Source organism: Schistocerca nitens, chromosome 4, assembly GCF_023898315.1.
Source record: "Schistocerca nitens isolate TAMUIC-IGC-003100 chromosome 4, iqSchNite1.1, whole genome shotgun sequence".
Lineage (NCBI taxonomy): Eukaryota > Metazoa > Arthropoda > Insecta > Orthoptera > Acrididae > Schistocerca > Schistocerca nitens.
In genome coordinates this window covers 925,941,576-925,954,898 of record NC_064617.1, presented here as the reverse complement: position 1 = coordinate 925,954,898, position 13,323 = coordinate 925,941,576, and positions in this window count along the sequence as shown.

Genomic DNA, 13,323 nt, shown 5'->3' with positions numbered 1-13,323 from the left:
ACATCGATAGTCTCCTCAGTGCAGCACTCCTTGAAGAATGGGATGCCATTCCCCAAGAAACCTTCCAGAACCTGATTGAACGTATGCCTGGGAGAGTGGAAGCTGTCACAAAACACCTTTGGGATGTTTTGGTACGCCGACTTCGTGCCAGGCCTCACAGACCGACATCGATAGTCTCCTCAGTGCAGCACTCCTTGAAGAATGGGATGCCATTCCCCAAGAAACCTTCCAGAACCTGATTGAACGTATGCCTGGGAGAGTGGAAGCTGTCATCAACGCTAAAGGTGGGCCAACACTATATTGAATTCTAGCATAACCGAAGGAGGGCGCCACGAACTTGTAAGTCATTTTCAGCCAGGTTTCCGGATACTTTTGATCACATAGTGTATATTATTTTATTTTCATTAATTAGTACTTGAGCCAGTTGAGGTTAGTATTCAGATGGGGCGTACTGAAGTTGGCTTGGTCATTCATAGAGCATGATGCTTGCCACTAAAGATCTGTTCATTGTGACCAAAGGTTGCAAAATGTTCCGTGTCTTATCTTTTGTCGTAGATCGTCTTGTGTAGCAATTACCCTCACGCATAAAGTGTAAGGTTTTGTCACAATTACGAACTCTCCAATGGCCAGCGTAATGCTGTCATGTAAACCGCTGCATGGTTAATCTAAGACGCGCACATCCTCCTTTGGCGTTTTCAATCAATCCTAAGGCGTCAGATCCACTTAGCCCCTTATAGTGCTCTGCCCTATGTGCTTATGCATCCTCAGGACTAAAAACGCCAAAGAAGCAAGGGATCAGCATCGCACTCTCTTTTTTTTACGTTTGGGCAGTAAATGAGGAACAGTGAACTGTGGCGACGTTATTACCAAATGAGTCCAAAATGGACCAACGTGCTGTTATTCTTTTCTTGGCTGCCGATGAACATACACCGGTAGACATCCATCAGAGAATAAATAACTTGTATGGGGCAGCCTGTCTGTCGAAAACCACCATTATGGAATGGTGCCGTGATTGCCTCAGTGCTCACGGTGTTTTTCATCTACCGGTTTCGTGGTGTTAAAGCCACATCTTCAGGTGATATATGATTAAAAAATTAGAGCGGAAAAACTCGTTTTTTTTCTCAACAGTCGTTGTCCGTCAAATACAAAGCACCGCTAAAAGACGGTAATGGCATACCGATTTTGACAATAGGGGTATCGTCGGAAACTTTCTTATCACCTCTTACAATATATCTATCGTTTTTCTTAATCAAAGTGTAAAAGGGATCTTATATTGAGGAGCAATACTCAAGGAAGGTTGAATACGTCGAAGAGACCTGGAGACACTAGAACGTTTCAGGCTGATGGTATAACGGGATCAGATTTTAAACTGTAAGGCATTTCCGGAGGCTATGTGGGGTTTAACCAGGTATTCGGAAATGTAGCCCACCATCAATGCCATCTGATACATATGATAAACAAACAAATGTATAAAGATCATATTGTACACCCTAGTGTAAAAACATCTGATTACTTACATGTTGTAAACCAGGGTCGCCCTCGGCACGCCAAACTGCTCGTGAACCAGATGTGAGGACCGCGTAAGTGCAGAGACTCGCCCTGTTTCAGCTTTGGCCGCTAGTTCTCGTAAGATCTCGGTACAGCAAGGCATTCCTTTTAGGATTGTAGTGGGGCATTTTTCGATGGTCACAGCTTTCTTCAGTTCGGTAGAACTGGTAAACAGCGCTGACACCACGATCACTGCATGTTCACAATATACCAGGTGATCAAAAAGTCAGTATAAATTTGAAAACTTAATAAACCACGGAATAATGTAGATAGAGAGGTAAAAATTAATACACTTGCTTGGAATGACATGGGGTTTTATTAGAACCAAAAAAAAAACAAAGTTCACAAAATGTCCGACAAATGGCGCTGGACAGCAAAACGTCAGTAACTGCGCGTGACAATCGTGTATAAAAGGAGCTGTAATGAGAGAGAGAATCAGATGCGCCAGCAGTCGTAGCATGTTGACGTTACCTGAAAAGTCGCTTTTAGTGAAGCTGTATTTTCAGAATGGGGAATGTGCTAGTTCAGCGTCACGATCCTATCGCCATAGGAAGGGGATTCGAACGGGTAAAGGTCCGTTGACAAACGCAACGCAGCAGTGGCGAGAATGAGTTCGAAGTTCGAAGCCATGGGTTGTTTGGACGATAGACCCCGCAGTGGCCCACCGAGAACAAGGCGTAATGCTGCTGAGACAGTTCAGGAAGAAATGGAGACTGTGGCGGGTTCGTCTATCCACGGGGAAGTCAGCGTTCGTGCAGTCGCACGTCGTACCGGCATTCCAGACACTACTGTTTGGTTGGCACTGAGGCGTACCCTCCGATGTTATCCGTACAAAATCTATCGGCATCATGAACTGTTACCTGGCGATTTAGTGAAGCGGAGGGCATTTGCGGTGTGGGCGTTTCAAAAGATGGCGGAAGATGACGATTGGTTGAGTAACGTGTTGTGGACCGACAAAGCTCATTTCACGCTCCGAGGGTCTGTCAACGCCCACAGCTGTAGAATTTGGGCTACCGAAAATACTAGGACTGTTGTGGAAACTCCATTGCACGACGAGAAAGTCACGGTATGGGTCGGATTTACCACATCTACCGTTATCGGGCCTTTTTTCTTCGAGGAAATGCGTGATTCTGGTTTTGTAATTGCTACCGTGACGGGTGAGAGGTACGCCGATATGTTACAGAATCGCATCATCCCCAGCCTGGCTGATAAACACCTGCTGGAACGTACGATGTTTATGCAGGATGACGCTCCACCCCATATTGTTAGACGCGTGAAAGATCCCTCGCGCACGTCGTTTGGTGATGATCGTGTGCTCAGCCGCCACTTTCCTCATGCTTGGCCTCCCAGGTCCCCAGACCTCAGTCCGTGCGATTATTGTCTTTGGGGTTACCTGAAGTCGCAAGTGTATCGTGATCGACCGACATCTCTAGGGATGCTGAAAGACAACATCCGACGCCAATGCCTCACCACAACTCCGGACATGCTTTACAGTGCTGTTCACAACATTATTCCTCGACTACAGCTATTGTTGAGGAATGATGGTGGACATATTGAGCATTTCCTGTAAAGAACATCATCTTTGCTTTGTCTTACTTTGTTATGCTAATTATTACTATTCTGATCAGATGAAGCGCCATCTGTCGGACATTTTTTGAACTCTTGTATTTTTTTGGTTCTAGTAAAAGCCCATGTCATTCCAAGCATGTGTGTCAATTTGTACCTCTCTACATTATTCCGTGATTTATTCAGTTTTCAAATTTATACTGACTTTTTGATCACCCGGTAAAAGAAGTACACAGACGAGGAGGCATTTGCACATAAAGATGCAACCTAGTGATCTACCGTCACTAGATTTTAAAAATGAATATGAGTGACAGTAGAAAAGGATAAGAATTCTCAGTATCTGCTATGCGAAATACAGTCGCCTAATCGATGGTTACTGCAGGTTTGCTATGGAACAACATCACAGCACTATGCAGAAGGAATTTAAAGATTTCGCTGATGATGAACGAGTAAGAAATTACTACGATCGACAGACGGGGTTTATTGGTTGGTACATGAAGAAGCACTTTGTACTAAATTTGCAGGCGTGGAGCACGTGATAAAATTGGTAGTACGGATAGTAAATTATCTGTAATCGCATGCATTGTTCCACCATCAGTTGGAACAGTTTCTATAGAACTGAACGAAGAGTATCAAGTATTAAGATAAAACTGCAAAGTTCGATGGACAGGAAAGATTTTTCGATTTAAAACCCGCTATTGTTTAATTTATGAAGGAAAAAGGAGTGCACGAACGAAAAGTGGAACATCCGGAATGGATTTCAGATCTCTTATTTTGAGGGGATGTGACTGCACAGTACTCACATTAAGATGTTCCAAGGGAAGAAACATTTCTGATTTATTGGGGATACATTCAAAAAGAAAATCGCATTGTGGATGGGGCAACTTCTCATGAAAAAAACCATCCGTTTCCCAGAGCTCGCTGGCTTTAAACAAGAATCGAATTTTGCAGAATTCATTGTGGCGTTGAAAGAACGACAGGAATATTTTTCTAAGCGTTTTACCAATCTTACATCTGTTTTTAAACTGATTTGGAGACTGTTTGCTGTTTCAGTTGAAAGCACCTTTGTACAAATGCTGATGGGACCGATTGATCTGCAGTGCAAGTCTCTATTAAAAGGCAAAGTATTTTGCTATAATACTGTCCAAGATTTCTATATCGTCCTCGGGAAGAGAGTTCACGTCACCATAATGAGGTTGCAAGCGTGAGAAAATACTTAGATTAATGTGTATGTGAAAGATTTCGATAATCACCATTATGTGGCAACCTGAACTCGATAACCTGTGCAGTTGTCTAGGTCTATCCACACGTGTACAGTATGTGCCAGACAATTATACTGTGTTTCCAGGGTTCCAAAAATAATTAAATAATACTGATTTTTTTTTTGTTTGTTCTATAATGTTGAGAAATATGAAATCATTTGCTGTGCGACTACATCTCGATTTAAATGCAGTGCTTTCGCAGTTTCCCCGTCTTCCCCCTACTTGCTTTCAGGCAAGTGACGTGGCAGTGGGGGGAAGTGTGCAGCCGGTTTAGAGAGTTATGGCACGCACGCAAGAGCACTGCTCGCGTGCCGAATTTTTGGTCGTCTCTTCTGTACGCTTCTACAGCAAATTTCGTGTCCGTCAAGTATAGATATTTATGAAGGTTAAAAATTAGGTGATCTAGGAAACATAGAACCTGGTGAACACTGGAAATATGTCCAGTAACTTCAACAGGAAACCATCACATCACTACAAATACACTGCAGTACGTGGGAGATCAAGAAACTAATGAGGAGTTATTGAACAGAATTGAGGAGAAAAGAAGTTTGTGGCACAACCTGCGTAGAGGAAGGGGTTCGTTGATAGGACATATTCTGAGAAATCAAGGGTTCACCAATGTAGTATTTGAGGGAAGTGTGGGAGATGAAACTCGTAGAGGAAGACGAAGAGATGAATACACAAAGCAGATTCGGAAGGATGTAGGTGGCAGTAGTTCTTTGGAGATTAAGATGCTTGCACAGGATAGAGTAGCGTGGAGAGCTTCATAAAACCGGTCCTCGGACTGAAGGCCACAACAACACATGAACTCAAGTAGACATCATTTGAGATGTACTGCTGGGTGCTACATTCAGATAATTCTGTATTAAAACAACAAAGCAGAGGACTGTAATGAGGAACGTGGGGATTCTTGAATCCAGGGAGTCCAGCGCAAGGCAAGTCAGTGTCCGAGCACTCCAGCCACACACCTTTCAGGCATCAGGACAGCAACGCCTGGTGAGACCTCCGTGCAGTCGTCGCCACTGTCTCCGCGTTGCCTTCCCACTAAGCTGCCGGCCTTCCTCCAGCTGTGGTTCCGAGTGTCCCGCTCGTGTCGCTGCTCTCGGCTGGAGTGCAGACGCTCGCTCTGTGACACTAGCGGCGTTAAACAGCGGACACCTTTGATGATCCACACGCCCTCTCGCCTGCAGCGAGAAATTTCCTACAGCCTCAGCATCACCTGCTGAATGGAGCAGGACATCGACTGTGTTGTGGTAATCGCTGTAAAATATCAAAGCAACTAATGCATTTCATGGAAATTTGGCATTTATTGCGTGATGCCTCGATGGCGTTGTAATTTGAATGCCCAGCAGTTTCTTATCAAAGTTTATTAATAATATGTATACATGATTTAATAATCATTCATGATTTCTGAAACATTGTAATTGCATGGGGTGATCGTTTCAAATTATTGCTTTGATACGAATGAAGTACTTTCACATGATCGAAGAGTCCACCACAGGTATACTGCGGATACATAGTGTCCAACGATCACAATATTTTGCCGATCAAGCATGTCGTCATCGTCAGGTGCCCTGACGAAATGAGCTCCTGAGCGTAGATGTGTATACGAGGGTTATTAGGAAAGTAAGCAACGATTGGTCGCGAAATGGAAACCACAGTGAAAATCCGATGAAGTTTTGCACAGATGTGTTGGCAGTGTCTCTAGTACGCCCGTCAACGGCATTACCTCGTTCTTTTTGGTACTGAGCACACAGGGAGCAAATAAAGATACGTAGAACAATAGTGTCTCCCGACAAGTACGAGGGCCTGGTGAGAAATTTCGCCTGAAGGTATGCAGCCAACATTACATAACTGTTGTGCGTTTTCTTCTTCAAGACAATTCTCAGCTGCGTTCTGCAGGGGCAATGAATATGCTCCTGCATCGTTTTCAATTGGAAATGTTTGATTATCGACAATACAGACCGTAATTGTCTCCCTCTGAGTTTCATCTCTGTTCACATGAACCGCTGGCTATGAAGACAACATTTTGGCACAGACAATAAGCTGTAGGCCAGCGTAGAGAATTGGCGGAAAGCACTGGCGGCTGTCTTCTACAACGAGGGTTTTGAAAGTTGGTACAACACTGCGACAAACGTCTAAGTCGGATCGGCGACTATGGAGATAAGTAGCTGGAAATTGTAGCTAACTGTTGCAAATAAAACAGTTTTGATATTCACTATGGCTTCCATTTCGTGATCTATCGTACGCTACTTTCCGAATAGCCCTCTATATATTCCTGTCTCTTAAGGAGGCGAGCGGGCTTTTCGAAGGCTTGCCTATTCACTATTCAGCCAGGCTAGGGTAGGATTTCCGATATTTTTCATCTGTTTGTTTCATATTTGCAGGGGCTACATTTCCGACATTCACCTTACGGGTGAGGGAGAACCTCCAGACCTGGCTGGAGCGCTGCTGTTGCCACCGTTTGCTGCTTCTCGAGCGTCCTCTCTGGAAGAGCTACCTCGTAGTTCGTCTCGGTTCGTCAGTGCTGGTGCGGCTGCCTCGTGTGGCCTGGCGAACGTACCGGCGAACGTACCTCTACGTCGCTCTCGTCTCAGGGGCGGTGGTGGTAGTTGGCCTGGCAGCGGTAACTGTATCTGTCGAGGATGCGTTCTTTCTCTTCTTCTGTTTCTTTTTCCCTCTTCTGCCAAAACTCCGAGCAGCAGCGTTGGCGATCTTTTCGATCTTCCAGGTTTGGATAATTTATTTCCAGTAGTTCGATATTCCCCAGAAAGATAATGTCTGTGGCGAACTCTTCCGTCCGCGCTTTCTTGTCGGCCAGTGTCGGCGCATCTTCTCTGCCGACGCTCGCCGTCTGTAAGGCGCGGTTTGCTATCATATTCTTTAGTGTGCTGGTCTGCGTGGCTTGTTCTTGTGCCATACGGTCTTCTGTCTGGGACGCTGCAGCAACACTTCCATATGAGGCCTACGGTTATATGCCTCTCTCAGCATTTGGCAGGCAGCCTCGATCTCTGCGTGGAGTGCATTCTTGAAGCCCCTGTCGGCTGCTTTTAGTACGGCTTTGATAGCCGCATGAGGGGTCGTCTGCAGTGTAGTCTCTCCGTGCGCGGGCTTCTCCCAGTGCGGTGTCTTTGTCGTGCACTTCCGGTCCTCCCATGACTACACCCACGGCCGGCAGCTGGGGAGGGCGGCTTCTTGCCGTTTCGCCTTCTCCTGCTCTGGAAACGAAGCCGCGATTTTCTTGCGTCTTCTTCTGCGTTTATTCTGCTCGGTATTTTCTGCACGTACAGAGACTGCCTGTTTCGTCTTCTCGATAGCGATGGAAATGTTACCGATGATGGTGCCACTGAAGCGGAGTTACTAAATACAGTTTTCTGAAATTCCTTCACGAAAGAAGGCAAAGTAAATATTCCAGAATTCGAAACCAGAACAACTGTCAGCATGAGTGACATAAAAGTACACTACTGGCCATTAAAATTGCTATACCACGAAGATGACGTGCTACAGACGCGAAATTTAACCGACAGGAAGAAGATGCTGTGATATGTAAATGATTAGCTTTTCAGAACTTTCACACAATGTTGGCGCCGGTGGCGACACCTACAACGTGCTGACGTGAGGAAAGTTTCCAACCGATTTCTCGTACACAAACAGCAGTTGACCGGCGTTGCCTGGTGAAACGTTGTTGTGATGCCTCGTGTTAAGGAGGAGAAATGTGTACCATCACGTTTCCGAATTTGATAATGGTCGGATTGTAGCCTATCGCGATTGCGGTTTATCGTATCGCGACATTGCTCCTCGCGTTGGTCGAGATCCGATGACTGTTAGCAGAATACGTAATCGGTGGGTTCAGGAGGGTAATACGGAACGCCGTGCTGGATCCCAACGGCCTCGTATCACTAGCAGTCGAGATGACAGGCGTCGTATCCGCATGGCTGTAATGGATCGTGCAGCCACGTCTCGATTCCTGAGTCAACAGATGGGGACGTTTGCAAGACAACGCCAACTGCACCAACAGTTCGACGACGTTTGCAGCAGCATGGACTATCAGTTTGGAGACCATGGCTGCGGTAACCTCTAACACTGCATCATAGACAGGAGCGCCTGCGATGGTGTACTCAACGACGAACCTGGGTGCTCGAATGGCAAAACGTCATTTTTTCGGATGAATCCAGGTTCTTTTTACAGCATCATGATGGTCGCATCCGTGTTTGGTGACATCGCGGTGAACGCACATTGGAATCGTGTATTAGTCATCGCCAAAATGGCGTATCACCCGGCGTGATAGTAGGGGTGCTACTGGTTACACGTCTCGGTCACCTTTTGTTCGCATTGACGGCACTTTGGACACTGGACGTTACATTTCAGATGTGTTACGACCCGTGGCTCTACCCTCCATTCCATCCCTGCGAAACTCTACATTTCAGCAGGATAATGCACGACCGCATGTTGCAGGTCCTTTACGGGCCTTTCTGGATACCGAAAATGTTCGACTGCTGCCCTGGCCAGCACATTCTCCAGATCTCTCGACAATTGAAAACGTCTGGTCAATGGTGGCCGAGCAAGTGGTTCGTCACAATACGCCAATCACTACTCTTGATGAACTGTGGTATCGTGTTGAAGCTGCATGGGCAGTTGTACCTGCACACGCCATCCAAGCTCTGTTTGACTCAATGCCCAGGCGTATCAAGGCCGTTATTACGGCCATACCTTCTGGCTACTGATTTCTCAGGATCTATGCACCCAAATTGCATGAGAATGTAATCAAATGTCAGTTCTAGTATAATATATTTGTCCAGTGAATATCCGTTCATCATCTGCATTTCTTCTTGCTGTAGCAATTTTAATGGCCAGTAGTGTTGATATCTTAGGTGTTGCGAAACAACTCAAATCACCTAAGTAAGGCAAGCGATCCGATCCACATGGCATACCAATCAGGTTCCATTCAGAGTATGCAGACACAATAGCGCCTTTCTTAGCAACCATCTACAACAGCTCACTTGACGGAAGGTCTGTTCCTAAAGATTGGAAGTTAGCACAGGTCACGCCAATATTCAAGGAAGGAAATAGGAGTAACCCATTAAATTACAGACCCGTATCACTGACCTCAACTTGCAGCAGGATTTTGGAGCATATACTGTACTCGAACATTATGAATCACGTTGAAGAAAATGACTTATTGGTATTCAGAAAATATCGTTCTTGTGCAACGCAGCTACCTCTTTATTCCCATGAAGTAATGAGTGCTGTCGACAAGGGATCTCAGATAGATTCCATATTCCTAGATTTCCAGGAGGATTCTTATACAGTTCCTCACAAGCGACTATTAATCAAATTGCGTGCATATGGAGTATCGTCTCATTTGTGTGACTGGATTCGTGATTTCCTCTCAGAGAGGTCACAGTTCGTAGTGATAGATGGTAAATCATCGACTAGAACAGAAGAGATATCTGGCGTTCCACAAGGTAGCGTCATAGGCCCTCTGCTGTTCCTGATTTACGTAAAAGACCTAGGTGATAATCTGAGCAGCCCCCTTAGAAAAAAATGGTTCAAATGGTTCTGAGCACTATGGGACTCAACTGCTGAGGTCATTAGTCCCCTAGAACTTAGAACTAGTTAAACCTAACTAACCTAAGGACATCACACACATCCATGCCCGAGGCAGGATTCGAACCTGCGACCGTAGCGGTCTCGCGGTTCCAGACTGCAGCGCCAGAACCGCGCGGCCACTTCGGCCGGCCCCCCTTAGATTGTTTGCAGATAACGCTGTAATTTACCGTCTAGTAAAATCATCAGACTATCAATTCCAATTACAAAATGATCTTGAGAGAATTTCTGTATGGTGCGAAAAGTGGCAACTGGCGAGGTCATCCATATGGGTGCTAAAAGAAATCCGATCAATTTTGGGTATACCATAAATCGCACAAATCTTAGGGCTGTCAATTTCACTAAATTCCTAGGAATTACAATTACGAGCAACTTAAATTGCAAAGACCACATAGATAATATTGTGCGGAAGGTGAAACAAAGACTGTGCTTTGTTGGCAGAACACTTAGATTATGCGACAAACCCACTGAAGAGATAGCCTATAGTACACTTGTCCGTACTCTGCTGGAATACTGTTGCGCGGTGTGGGATCCTTAGCAGGTAGGATTGACGGGGGACATCGAAAAAGTGCGACGATGGGCAGCTCGTTTCGTGTTATCGCGCAATAGGGGTGAGAGCTCCTGCGAAACGCAACTCGCCCTTTTTTCACATGATATCTTGCGAACCATGGATGAAGGGTATCAGACAGATGCCATATTCCTTGACTTCCGGAAAGCGTTTGACTCGGTGCCCCACTGCAGACTCCTAACTAAGGTACGAGCATATGGGATTGGTTCCCAAGTATGTGAGTGGCTCGAAGACTTCTTAAGTAATAGAACCCAGTACGTTGTCCTGGATGGTGAGTGTTCATCGGAGGAGAGGGTATCATCTGGAGTGCCCCAGGGCAGTGTGGTAGGTCCGCTGTTGTTTTCTATGCACATAAATGATCTTTTGGATAGGGTGGATAGCAATGTGCGGCTGTTTGCGGATGATGCTGTGGTGTACAGGAAGGTGTCGTCGTTGAGTGACTGTAGGAGGATACAAGATGACTTGGACAGCATTTGTGATTGGTGTAAGGAATGGCAGCTAACTCTAAATAGAGATAAATGTAAATTAATGCAGATGATTAGGAAACAGAATCATTTAATGTTAGAATACTCGATTATTAGTGTAGCGCTTGACACAGTCACGTCGATTAAATATTTGGGCGTAACATTGCAGTGCGATATGAAGTGGAACGAGCATGTAATGGCAGTTGTGGGGAAGGCGGATAGTCGTCTTCGGTTCATTGGTAGAATTTTGGGAAGATGCGGTTCATCTGTAAAGGAGACCGCTTATAAAACACTAATACGACCTATTCTTGAGTACTGCTCGAGAGTTTGGGATCCCTATCAGGTCGAATTGAGGGAGGACATAGAAGCAACTCAGAGGCGGGCTGCTAGATTTGTTACTGGTAGGTTTCATCATCACGCGAGTGTTACAGAAATGCTGCAGGAACTCGGGTGGGAGTCTCTAGAGGAAAGGAGGCATTCTTTTCGTGAATCGCTACTGAGGAAATTTAGAGAACCAGCATTTGAGGCTGACTGCACTACAATTTTACTGCCGCCAACTAACATTTCGCGGAAAGACTACAAAGATAAGAGAGATTAGGGCTCGTACAAAGGCATATAGGCAGTCATTTGGGAGTGGAACAGGGAGAGAAGATGCTAGTTGTGGTACGAGGTACCCTCCGCCGCGCACCGTATGGTGGATTGCGGAGTATGTAGATGTAGATGTAGATGTAGATGTAGAGTGTCACTGATATGATACGCGAGATGGGGTGGGGGTGGCTGAAACAAAGGCGGTTTTCTTTGCGGCGAGATCTATTTACGAAATTTCAAAGACAAACTTTCTCTTTTGAATCATCATCATCATCATTTAAGACTGATTATGCCTTTCAGCGTTCAGTCTGGAGCATAGCCCCTTTATAAAATTCTTCCATGATCCCCTATTCAGTGCTAACATTGGTGCCTCTTCTGATGTTAAACCTATTACTTCAAAATCATTCTTAACCGAATCCAGGTACCTTCTCCTTGGTCTGCCCCGATTCCTCCTACCCTCTACTACTGAACCCATGAGTCTCTTGGGTAACCTTGCTTCTCCCATGCGTGTAACATGACCCCACCGTCTAAGCCTGCTCTCCATGACTGCTACGTCTATAGAGTTCATTCCCAGTTTTTCTTTGATTTCCTCATTGTGGACACCCTTCTGCCATTGTTCCCATCTACTAGTACCTGCAGTCATCCTAGCTACTTTCATATCCGTCACCGCAGCCTTGTTGATAAGGTAACCTGAATCCACCCAGCTTTGGTTCCCATACAACAAAGTTGGTCGAAAGATTGAACGGTGCACAGATAACTTAGTCTTGGTACTGACTTCCTTCTTGCAGAAGAGAGTAGATCGTAGCTGAGCGCTCACTGCATTAGCTTTGCTACACCTCGCTTCCAGTTCTTTCACTATTTTGCCATCCTGTGAGAATATGCATCCTAAGTACTTGGAACCGTCCACCTGTTCTAAATTTGTTCCTCCTATTTGGCACTCAATCCGTTTATATTTCTTTCCCACTGATATAACTTTCGTTTTGGAGATGCTAATCTTCATACCATAGTCCTCACATTTCTGATCTAGCTCTGAAATATTACTTTGCAAACTTTCAATCGAATCTGCCATCACAACTAAGTCATCCGCATATGCAAGACTGCTTATTTTGTGTTCACATATCTTAATCTCACCCAGCCAGTCTATTGTTTACAACATATGATGCATAAATAATATTAACAACAGTGGAGACAGGTTGCAGCCTCGTCTTACCCTGAAACTACTCTGAACCATGAACTCAATTTACTGTCAACTCTAACTGCTGCCTGACTATCCATGTAAAGACCTTTAATTGCTTGCAAAAGTTTGCCTCCTATTCCATAATCTCATAGAACAGACAATAACTTCGTCCTAGGAACCCGGTCATATGCCTTTTCTAGATCTATAAAGCATAGATACAATTCCCTGTTCCACTCATAACACTTCTCCATTATTTGCCGTAAGCTAAAGATCTGGTCCGGACAACCTCTAAGAGGCCTAAACCCACACTGATGCGAAAATATTTTGTTGACACCCACTTACGTAGGGAGAAATGACCATCATAATAAAATAAGAGAAATCAGAGCTCGAACGGAAAAAAATTAGGTGTTCCTTTTTCCCACGCGCCATTCGAGAGTGGAATGGTAGAGAAGTAGTATGAAAATGGTTCAGTAAACACTTTGCCAGACATTTAAGTGTGAATTGCAGAGTAGTCATGTAGATGTAGATGTTCTTCTGTTGCGC